The sequence below is a fragment of the Equus przewalskii genome, chromosome 29, assembly GCF_037783145.1.
Source record: "Equus przewalskii isolate Varuska chromosome 29, EquPr2, whole genome shotgun sequence".
Lineage (NCBI taxonomy): Eukaryota > Metazoa > Chordata > Mammalia > Perissodactyla > Equidae > Equus > Equus przewalskii.
The window spans coordinates 10,531,117-10,543,559 of record NC_091859.1 but is presented as its reverse complement, the minus strand read 5'-3'; the positions used below and the strand labels follow the sequence as shown (position 1 = coordinate 10,543,559).

Genomic DNA, 12,443 nt, shown 5'->3' with positions numbered 1-12,443 from the left:
ATTATAGTAAAATGTGATAAGATCTTCTTGAGGGTCAATTTGACATGTATCAAAAGGCTTAAATCACAGATACACTTGGGTCAAACAATTCTACTTCTAGGCATTTGTCTGAAGGAAATACCTGTAAATACACAAAGGTGCTATTCATTTTCATTGTAGTATTGTTTATACAAACTCAAGGTCCACCAGCATAGACTTGGTTAACCAAATATAATTTCAATGATACTACGTATTGATTAAAATGATCTTGTAGAAAATGACTTAAGCCATAAGAGATCTTCATGATCCACTGCCCAATGAAATAAGCATTGTAAATTGCAGATTATGTCCTAAGTACAATTTTTTTTTGAGGAAGATTAGCCCTGAGCTAACTACTGCCAATCCTCCTCTTTTTTGCTGAGGAAGACTGGCCCTGAGCTAACATCCATGCCCATCTTCCTCTACTTTATCTGTGGGACGCCCGACACAGCATGGCTTTTGCCAAGCGGTGCCATATCCGCACCTGGGATCAGAATCGGCAAACCCTGGACTGCCGAGAAGTGGAATGTGCACACTTAACTGCTGCGCCACTGGGCAGGCCCCCTAATTACATTTTTTTAAAAGCCTGAAAGAATATTTTAAAGAAGAACCTAGCACTACTTGTATCATTGAACCATTTTACTGCTGGGGCTTCAAAGATAAATGAGAGGATTGTTCCCTTGGTATTTCAAGACTGATGGGGAAAGGAGTACACATCTAGGGTAGACTGTCAAAAAGTGGCGCTGTGTTAGTGTCAAACTAAGTGTCTTGAGAACACAGTATAACTCGATCTACTGAAAGGGTAAGAGTAAGCTTCAGAGATGTGACATTTGACTCCACAGAAATGGATTAAGCTCCTGCTATGTAACAGGCTGTGTTCCAGGTCTTGGTAATCAAGACAAAGGTCCTGCCCTCCTGGGGTTCACATTCTAGAAGTGGAGTGGATAGTTTACACATGAGCAGGTGACACTGTCAGTCTTAAGTAATTTGGTGAAAAATAGTGTAGGTTAAGGAGAGAGAGCAATACACAACTGGGCGTGGGGTGGGGTGACGTTTGATAAAATGGTCAAGAAAGGCCTTTAGTGACATTTGAGAAGTGACCTAAGTAAAGGGAGTGAGCAGACCATGCTGGCATGTTTGGAGTGGTAGGGCCTAAGAAGAAAACCAATATGGTGGCAGTGGAGTAAATCCCACAAAGAATCACAGGAAACAAATGTGAGAGTCAGAAGGGCCCAGATTGTGTAGAACAGAGTAGGCACTGTAAGGAGTTGGAATTAATTTTTCTTTTTTGGTAGTGAAAATCAGTTTCAATATTGGATGCCGCATGTTGCTTTGCCTCATATTGTTTTCTTGGTATTAACCAGCAAAGGTTTGAACAGCCTCCAGGAACTGCACAAAATATGAAATGCTTCACAAATTTGCGTGTCATCCTTGCACACGGGCCATGCTAGTCCTCTCTGTATCATTTCAATTTTAGTATATGTGCTGCTGAAGCAAGCACTGGGGTTTCTTTTGACTAGGAAGTAACAACATGGAGTATTTTAAATAGAGGTACAACACGATCTCCTTTAGATTTTTCCAAACACATTCTAGATTTTGGGTGGAAAACTGACTGTAGAGGGTGAGGAAGAAGAAACAGGGAGACCGCATAGCAGGCTGTTAATACTCTATGGCTAAGACTAGCATGGAAGCGGTGAGATGTGCTTAAATTTGGAATATCTTGAAGATAGGTGGCTGATGGACTGGGTGTGGTTATAACATAAAAGCAAGAGTCAGAGATGACTCTGAAGTTTGTGGCTTGTCGCATCTAGGTGAATGCAGGTATCATTTATTCACACGAGAAAGACTGTGTGGGAACAAGTGATGGTAGGAGGGTGCATGTGAAGTGGAGTAATCAAGTTCTGTTTGATTAAGATGCAAGGGCAAGAAAGTATGGAGGACTAATTCAGAAGGATTAGCCAGATGGGAGCCCACAGAGCAAGCACTGGCAAGGAAGGAGAATACCAGATATCCGGTACCTTGCATGAGAAGAACAAACAAGAAAAAGATAGGTAAGAATGCCGGGAGGGGAGCAAAAATGTGAGAAAACAAAAAACACAAAAACTCCTACATTTTAATCATATGTTCAATAAAAGAGAAAAAATACATTGAAAAGCATTATAAAATGTAAACATATAGGGCCATTTTAAATAATCATTTAAAGTAAGTAACTTGCTTTCATAAGTATTTAAAATATTTGATAATTTAAAAAATTTAAATTGCATGTTGCTCTATATATGTAGCTTTGACATCATGAGTAAAAAAAGTTAAACTTTAAGATACAAATATAAAATAGCTAATTTCTAAATACTACATAACTGAAGGTGTTGAGCTTATTAGGATTTCCTGTTATATTATAAGGTTTCATTTCCTTTCTACATCTGTTCACTTGTATATTTTTTCCTTCTAGCTGAAAGCAGTCGTCCACACATAGTGCAGTAACATTTCAGTGGGAGAGAATTAATTGTAAGATACAACCATATCTTAGGCTCCATCTGGGCAAATCGCTTAGGCTGTTACATTGCATTGCTATACTAAGCTCAAAGTCAAGTTAAAACCGACATCTTACCATAACTCTTCTCCATCCACAATATCAGTTGATGAGAACAGTGTTCAGATAGCTCCAGAGGGGAAGGGGGTAGGGGGAGGAGGGATAGGGGTCATTAGGCACATGTGTGTGGTGATGGATTGTTAGTCTTTGGGTGGTGAACATGATGTAATCTACACAGAAATTGAGATATACAATACACACCTGAAATTTATATAATGTTATAAACCAATGTTAATTCAAAATACCTAAATCAGAGAGGTTAAAAATAAAAGAACGGATGGGACCGGCCTGCTGGTGTAGTGGTTAAGTTTGCATGCTCCACTTCGGTGGCCTGGGGTTCACCAGTTCAGATCCCAGGCATGGACCTACACACCACTCATCAAGTCATGCTGTGGCAGCATCCCACATACGAAAAACAGAGGAAGATTGGCAACAGATGTTAGCTCAGGGCCAATCTTTCTCACCAAAAGAAAAAAAAGAAAGAAACAAAAATAAATAAATAAAAGAATGGGCTTTGCACTCTCTTGCTAGCCCACACTTGGGGAAAAAAAATGTTTGAGGAAGTTGTGAAGTAAGTAGAAATTTTGTTTGAATCAAATTTATAATTAAATTACAGATAAATATATCCTAAAATTTTAGTTGAAAATATGCAAATCATTTTTAAATATTAAAATTGGCTATTTTTAGACTTTAGAGTAATGCATATAACTTATCTTTGAATCACAAACCAAACAGAAAAATATCTGTTTTTAATTAAAACAACAAAAATTGTTAAATTTATTCACTGATTTCCTTAATTCAACAAGTATTTTTTGGTACCTATCATGTGCCTAGCACTGTGTTAAGTACTAGGATGGAAATGTTGAAGAACGGACACAACCCCTACCCCGTGACACTTCCCAAACTGTAGCTGTTATGAGCATGACACCAGGGCTGTGAGTTTCACTGAGAGCAGTTGGTTTGACCTAGCTGAAGTACTCAGGGAAGGTTTCCAAAAGGATGGCTGCTTGATCTAAAAGTCTAAAAGAAGTGTATGATTAACTAGTTGAAGGGGAGAGAAAAGTATTCTAAGTAGAGGCACAGCGAAGGTAAAACCTCTGTGGCAGGAACAGAGAAAGCCTGCATGGAGATCAGGTTGAGGGCGACAGAGAGGAGTAAAGGTGGCCCGGAGGAAAACACAGGGGAGAGCAGCGCACACCTGGCTTATGGGTGATGTCTATTGTGTAAATATTGCTCTGAGAGCAGTGTGGGTAACAGCTGGAATGGGAGGAAAAGGGTAATTAGTCCAGGCTTTTAAAAAAGAGTGATGGTGTTGATAATGGAGATGAAGATTAGTGGATATTTAGGTAATAAAGACAGAATTACCGGATGGATAGGAGAGTTAGGGAGTGCGGTGAGAGAAAGAGGTAACAGAGATGACCACTAGGTTCCTAGAATGCGAAACCGAAGGAAAGCTGGTAAATAATGGGAAAAGACCAGCTGTAGAGAGGAATCTTATGAGCCTGGCTTAGAGAACTGTAGAGACTGAGGTACCTCTGAGACATCTGAGATGTCAAGGATGCGGTCTGTTAATCAGGTGGAATCAAGAGGCCGAAGGCAAGGCAGACAGTATTTCCAGAAAATAGCAGTAGTCAATTATGTCAAATACTGAAAAATATCCACTGAATTTAGTGACACAGAGATCACTGGTAACTTCAGTAAGGTGTATTCCTATGGAGGTCTTGGAGCCAGAAGGAGTGGGAGGAAGCCTGGGGGGGCCCCCCCGGGGTGAGGAAATTGATACCACGATTGCAGGTAACTGTCAATGTATCTGGCTTTGAAGGGGAGGGAGCAACAATGTCAGCAGAAGGGAATGAGACATTGAACATTTTGAAAGAGAACATAAATCACAACTGAGCATACAAATTAATGTCTAGGGGTTTTTTCTTAGTTTAATTGAAAATTAGAAGGAAAAATATCTCCAAAAATCTATTTTTAGAAGTCTCAGATAACTTTCCAATTACGGCCATGGCTGAATGAAACATGCTCAGGATTCTCCAAGCGAGTGTTTTTCTCCTGGGTGCTCTGACAACGCTTCCTACTTTTGTTGTGACACTTACCATATGTACTCTAATTACCATTTGTTCTCTTCTCTTCTAATTGTAAACCACTTTCAGAGAGTTGTTTAATCAACACTTAGCGAAGGGCCAGATGCATAGTAGGTGGTCATAAATGCACGAAAATGTTAAATATCTTGGGAAAGCAAACACTGAAAACACACGTCTTAAATGCATGCTCTCATTGAGAAGTATTGTTGTCTGAGTGATAAACAGCATGGCTTCCAGCGGGGAGATCTGATTAAATCTTGAGTCCTGAATGATAGCCAGAACATCACCCTACCATCACGGTTGTCAACACCTCCTTTGCACAAAGAAACAAAGAAACCTCAAATTTTATCAGCATTCTGTGTTCCATAATATGGCACCAAAAGTTCATAGAAAATGGTTTCCAATAGGAAACTTTAGTTTAGATGTAATCTTGGTTAGGGAATTAGTGCAATTGGAAAGCCCCGAATCTTAGCTATTAGCAAAAACCCCAATCATTCAGCTGGGCTGTTTGTGCAATGGGTGCTTCGTGTTCGTCACGACCAGTTTCATCAGCATTCACCGAATCACTCCATCCCAAACTGTTTAGCAATAAATCGCATGGGAAGCGGCTACGCTGATTGGCCCCTACAGAGCCGGCCTTGGCTCACAGAGCTCAGAGCTGACATTCGTGCTGCAGAAGTTTAAAGCCCATGGGGGTGGTTAGGAAAACTGCATTGTGAGAGTGGAAAAGCAAGAACCTCAACAACAGCTGCTCTGCAGCTGGGTCACAAAGGAGAGCAAGAAATCCCTCGACACCATAAAAGGTAGCGGATGATGGGAAGGCAATCTCGGTGCCTCCATTTGTCACTGGCAGGGTGCCACTTGCTCTCAAATCCAAATGCTCTCATAAGAGGATAAAGCCAGATGTAAATAACTCCCTGATTTTATACTTTTTTGTAGAAAGCTTCAGCAGTAAAGGATATAAAGCATTATTCAATTCATTTAGACAAAATTCTTTGATGATTTAACCAAGGTACTGAAGAGAGCACTGTATTCAATAGGAGAATGCTGAATCTGGTTCTGACACCAAGAAGGTGAACAACCAAGAGAAGCCACTAATCGGAATGGGTTTCATTTTCCTCAGCTGTCAATTAAAGGTACTGGGTTAACTGAACTCTACTGGTTACGATGCTCTGTTTAAAAAAAATGGAGTTCAACTCAGGCGAAGTAATCAGTGGTTAAAAATTCAGATTAAAGCAAAGTAAAATTCTTAATTCATGTGATCTTTTTTGCTTCCATTGCTTTCCAGTCCCTGATAGGAAAGAGGAATTGGCCCTTTTCCCCCAGATCCAGTCAGCAGACACTGAGACTGGGGAGAGCAGCTGAGACCTAAAATCAACCGTAATCTATTTTATGTAGTAATGTACGGAACTAAACAAAATTGGGATAAATGATTCATTTATCTTCTTCTGAAGATACCTCTTTCAAGGTGAAGATGCCTATCAAGGGTAGAATATCCTACAAAGGTTCTTACACCCACCAGGCTACATATATATTGAAAATGTACACTGTGCTTGTAAGTAATTCTAGTTTGCCTGAAACTGTTTTGTCCATGCCCACAGTGTAAATACAACAGTACTCCCTTCCTGGTTTGGACAAATATTCTATAGCTATGGCAATTCTTGTTTACCTTTCATAAATATTCCCCTAAGTCAGAGGACTCCAACGATGGCTTTTATGACTCTGCAATGTCCCACCAGATAAAACCACTCGGCTCCATTGGCAGCATCAGTGAGGTCTCACTGTGACCTCAGCTTTCCATTCCCCCGCACACTCCTAACAAAGAGGCATTAACAAAGACATCCTTTCACAGCATAAGACCATGTGATATCTGTCAAGCATAATTAAGTTTCCCCTCATCTCTGCTTCCCAAAACACATTTTGAAGTAGTATGTTGTTCTAGAACATTGCAATTCTACTTTCTCTTTGTAGGTTCTAGAAGAACAGAACAAGAACAGAAACATTACAGAGCAGCTTACTATGTGCAAGGCACTGTTCCAAGCACTTTATGTGTATTGTCACATTAAATCCTCATAACATACCCGAGATACTATTATTACCCATTTTACTAAGAAGAAACTAAGGCACAGAGAGGTTAAGCACCTGGCCCAAGGAACAAAAGCTTGCTCTGGCAGAGCTGGGTTCAAACAGAGAATTTGGCTTCATGGTTTGTGAGATTACATCATAGTCTTGGTCCAGAAGTTCACTAACAGAAATCATTATGCTATTTCCAGATAAAATAGAGTAAGGGTCCACCTATACACTCGTGCATCCACCCATCCATCCACTCTTCATCACATATTTAGAGATGACCTACTATATGCCTAGAACTGTGTCAGGCACTGAATAGATGAAGATAAAATGAGAGGACTCCTGCTTTTATAGACTGAGTAATATTGTGGTGACTCTGCAGGCAGGCCCTTACCAATTGCAACATACTACTTAAAAGGGCTCTTTAGTTAGACATATGTATAGTACACAAGGAAAAAACAGAGACCAAGGCATCTATGCTGTCTGAATGCGTCAGGGGAGGTCTCAAAAAGGAGATGGCATACTTCAGATGGCTCACAGATGGAGGAAAAGTTGGCCAGGCATCAAGACAACTGACTATCTAGTGAGTGCAAGTACTGGTGGCTTAAAAGTTCCTTTACAAGATCCAAATTAAGACAATTATTTAGAGAGTCAGTCTAATGGAGACATTTTTCCTTGTTTTAACACCATTAAAAGGACCTGCAGCTTACAAAGGTTAATTTGATACCAACCAACTCAAAGCACATCTATTTGACAAAACAAGTTATTTAACTACTAAAATTACCAAATTTCTACTTTCTGTAAAGCTAATCATTCTTGAGCCATCTTCTGTGAATAATAAGTTTCTGTGAATTACAAAGAAAGAAAGATCTCTTGAAAACAGCATTGTTTGTTAGCAACACTCATTGTCTTTCACTTTTAAAGTGTGAAGTGACCAGCGATAGTATATAGAAGATTACAGAAACCTTTAAACTGGGCAGAAAGAGGGAAATACACAGACACATAGCAAATGGTCAGAGGCTGGCACATTACCAGCAGAATGAGTTTTTATGTATAAATGTGTATGACAAGCCTATCATCGAACTGGATCACTCCCAGGTCCTAACAGTATAGTGTGCTAGCTGAAGCATACACACACAAGTTTTGGCATTATTACAAAATAAAATTCTCTTTCTCACTCTTTTTCTTACAGTAAGAGAAAATGTGTAATATCACAAGAAACTGTGGGCCACTAACAGGAAAATTTGAGTACAGAGGTGACACGGAGATGGGGAATAGAAAGTCTGAACTTATTTGCCTCTAGCTAGACAATTTAATAGTAGTTTGGCTCGGGGCTAAATTATCTTTGTCAACATCTCACACCCTGTTGACCTTGGTAGGAAAACATGCTATGAAGGCTGCACAGAACTCACTAAACATCAACCTCTCAAATTGTCTTCATCACATTCTGCAGTTTAATTGACATCTCAGTTGGCAGGTTTATCTATGAGATCCAGGAGGAGGGACTAAATTGACACTCCAATCACAAGAGCATTTTTACCGAAGTAATGCGGAAGTTTATAAGAGGGCATGTAGTCAACTTGACACCATTCCTTGCACGACTGCTACAATAGAGAGCAGGCTTTGGAAGAAACACATTGACTTACTCAACTTCTCAAAATGAGATGCATGTGCCCTTTAGGGACGTGGTGTCATGCCACGAAAACCACAAACATGGCGCTTTGAAGCCTTGGGGGAAAATGTAAACTATTAAATTACTAAACTGTTTAAAACAGTTCTTCTTTTAAAATAAGCACAGATATGTGATAAAAAGAGGAACATGGGCATAGAGGAAAGAACACAGGTTTGGGAATTGGATGGATCTGAGTTTGCTCAGCTCCTTGAGAAGAATCCCTAAAATAGCTGGGCTACGTGGGCAAATTGTTCACTGTCTCCAGGATACATTACAGGGATAAGAACAATCAAATCTGTGACTGAGACAGTGCACGCAAAGCTCTTAAAACAATGAGTGGTTCATGGTAAGTGTTCAACAAACGTTAGCTATTATGATGTTGGTGTTACAGGGATGGCAGTAGCAACCTGCATTATCTTAAAAGGATTCACTGAGATAAAATGTATTTAAAAAGCATAGCATAGCAACACATTGTGAGCACTCACAAAAAAAGTCAGTTCTCTTCTTAACTCGACCTTTTATACTTAAATCTATTTACCCAACGGAAAGTCATGAAGTAAATGATTATTTTTCATTTGTTTAAAATAGCATTCTTGTAACAAACCCACATGAAGAACTTTGTGATCCAAAACACTTAGTTATCAACCAAACTGTCTCTTGTTCTGGAATGTCGTAGAATATTGTAGGCAAAATTTTCCTCTGGGACCAAAGAATTTGAAGAAAAGAGAAACCAGGGAGAATACCATAACTCAAAACTGAAGTTTCAGTAAAACGAATTTAGGACCAGATTTGATCAAACTGGAAAACCCACGTAAATACTGGTGACAGTTTAAGAATACTTTTCCCCCCATCCAGAACTACGTATTTCCCAAAAGGTTCATTTTCTCTTTGAAATGCTGACAAGATTTGGCAAGTTCAGGTTAAAGTAGTTAGCTTAGTTCAAGCTGTTACCAATGTTAGAATAATAAGAAAGTAGAAGAATTGTAGTTCACTCTTAATATTGCAAGTCAGAGACCGGGCATTTCAAAGAAGCCAAACTTGAGTTAACCAAAATAGAATTTTATTCAAACTGGTCATATTTCACACTTCTTTTTCAAAGTAAATGGCTATAGATGACTATGTTAATATTTCTTCATTATGTTTTTTAAAACACAGTATTGAAATAAGAAGTAATGGATGGGCAATGGAGGGAAAACATAAAAGGAACTAACAGAAAACACCCAGAGCAGATAGCTTCTGCACTAAAGAATAAGCAAAACACTTAAAAACGTAATACAGTATGTTTATGATTAACGTTAATTATGAACTAATGATCCAATGAAGTTAAGGATTAGATTTGATTAGTGATCAATAAGTCCTCAAATGAAGTTAGAAGAGTATGAGAAGACGAAGCTGTGTGCCTAAACAAGGGTTACCTAAAAGAAATCACATTTCTTTAAGAAAAATTTTAGGCAACAGAACATATTCATTCTTTCAGGAACGGTGACTGCTTTAGTTTTGATTGGCTTTCAATAACACTACTAATCCATTCATGTCACAAATATTTGGAAACCTACAAAGTCATCGTGAAAAAAATATTCCTCAGAGTTCCAAATAAAGATTTCTTAAATGTCTTTTAGTACAGTAGTTATGTTAATATTTGTTTGAAACTGAGTAGGTGATACTGTGTTAACTGAAAGTTCATACTTTCTAAGATCAAAAACGAACTTCAACAAAATTAGAGTAAAAATGTAAAAAGGAAAAGCTTGCTTCTTCTATAGTCATCAGTGTAAATTCAAACTACTCACTTCCTGCAGCAAATGTTTCATATTGCTCTCCATCTCATCAAATTTATATATAAAGCTGATTCTTCAAGTGAAATATATAAATACTATGATAATTTCTATAAAAGATAATGTTATTCCTGGCTGCCATACATCACAGTTAATAAAAGAAAAGAACAGAGAATCCTCTATATTTTATTATACCTGTCAGAAGAACACATATTCATTATCATTACCACCACTGTTCACGAAATTCTACAAACTCCCTCTGAAATGAATGATTTATGTTATGCACTCTTTTGAGATTACATTCCAAGGCTATCAGAGCAAAACAGCCAGCCAGAAGATGATACTCTACTATGTTATCAAACGGAAAAAAAATAAAGGAATATATTCAATTTTGTGTTTTTTCATTTGATCTTTCAATAATGATCAGCATTTCTACACGTATAGGATTATCATATCGTTTTTACTGAAATAAAAAGTTATTTTAGCTTCCAAAATGCTGTGACCCAATTATTTGACCCTTTGAATTTACTCTTCAATCCCTTTTTCATGCTGAGGATCTTTAACATTTTTAACCAACAGGATGAAACAAAAAGTATGTTATCATATTTTCTACTTATTTTCACATGCTTAAAACATCATTTTTTCCTTTTTGTCTAATTACTTGTGTAAACCTTCACCTTTAACATTTATCCTTTCAAACTTTTAGTTTTCTTCTCTCACTCTTTCCTTTCACCATGCAACATGAAATACTTTGTTCAACAAACAGTTATTACTGTACAAGATCCTCCCTCGTCATCTAAAAAATGAAGAAGACAAAGCTGAGACCCTAGACTAGCTCTCAGTCTAGTGGAGAAGACAGACACAAAACTAACCAGCAAGCATAGAAGGTGAGCACAAAACTAACCAGCAATCCTAGAAGGTGAGCCACCTACTTTCACGCGAGCCCAGACAGAAGAATTAATTCAGCGGGGAAGGGTAGTGACACGTCAGTGCTATGCCCTCACAGCAAACTTTTATGTGAATTGGGCCAATCTCTGCTTCAGAGTCATTTTACTTACATTCATTCAATAAGTATTTATTGAATAACTACATGATAAGGATCAAACTAGTAACAGTAGTGAAGAGACAGGGTCTTTCTGCTTACAGCCTAAAAAACCAAACAATTGTAATTAGTATTCAACTATCACATAGACATTCAAGTGCAATAAGAACCCTGGAAGAGAAGCGCTAAGACTGCCTGAAGGAATCAGTAACTATTTTACGAAAGGGACTGCTAGAGTTGAAACTAGATGGATGGGTAGAACTTTGCCAAGTGGAGAGACAGGAAAAAGATATTCCAGGCCAAGGCAGCAGCATGTTTGGTAAAGACAAAGAAAGAATAGACGTAACACACTTAGGGAGCCATCAGAAATTTAATATTGTGGGGGATTATGGCTGATGAGGCTGAACAAGGACGGCTGTGGCCAAATAATAAACAATGTTCCATGTCCTACAAAGACAAAAATTTTACTGAATAAGAATCACGACATTGTTCTTACTGCTAATGGTTAACATGCACTGAACCCTCACAATATGCATACCAGGCAGCGTGCTTAATCCTTTTACAGACATGTACAGACTCATTTAACTTCTGAACAACCACCTCAACAAAAAACAGTTTTGCTAATTACACACACAATTAGGAAGAGACAGAGAAAAGTTAAATAACTTGAACAAGATCACAGAGGCTAATAAGTGGTGGAACAAGCCAAGCCATCCAGAGTCAGTGTTCCCACAGGTGCATCCCCTCCAAAGTGACAGCGTGCCGACAGAAAAGGGAGACAAGCTACACGATCAAATATATTTCTCTAAATATCTGACTCTATACTTTTGAAATACTAAGAAAATGTCTACTGACCATTTCCTACATACAAAAACATATAACACATCCCAGGAATACCTGTAATTCCCAATATATTCAGACATAGAAATAGGTACAGACATAGATTAAGATAAAGAAACAGAAATAGAGAGAGAGACAGAGTCACAGCCAAGATCTGCTTATCTGATGCAGAAGCCCATGGAGCCATAACCAGGTAGGCACATTTCAGTGGTAACTTTGATAATTGCTAGAGGCTGAGTGTGGGCTAGCTGGAGAGTGAGAAACCCCTGAAGGTCACAGTCTTTGGCGGGGAGGGGGGATGCCTCCTAAACTTTCACGGTCTTTACTTGTAGGAACCTGATCAGATTCTCAT

The 12,443-nt window shown here is 38.5% G+C and overlaps 1 protein-coding gene and 1 non-coding gene across 6 annotated transcripts in view; both read right to left on the bottom strand.

The window, feature by feature from the left end:
* Window positions 1-12,443, bottom strand: part of TMTC2 (transmembrane O-mannosyltransferase targeting cadherins 2) — a 390,871-nt gene that overhangs the window by 98,325 nt on the left and 280,103 nt on the right. The gene's annotated exons all lie outside the window — the stretch shown is intronic.
* LOC139080390 (U6 spliceosomal RNA) lies at window positions 1,413-1,519 on the bottom strand. Its single transcript, XR_011534876.1, has one exon. It is a non-coding gene; the product is annotated as a U6 spliceosomal RNA (small nuclear RNA).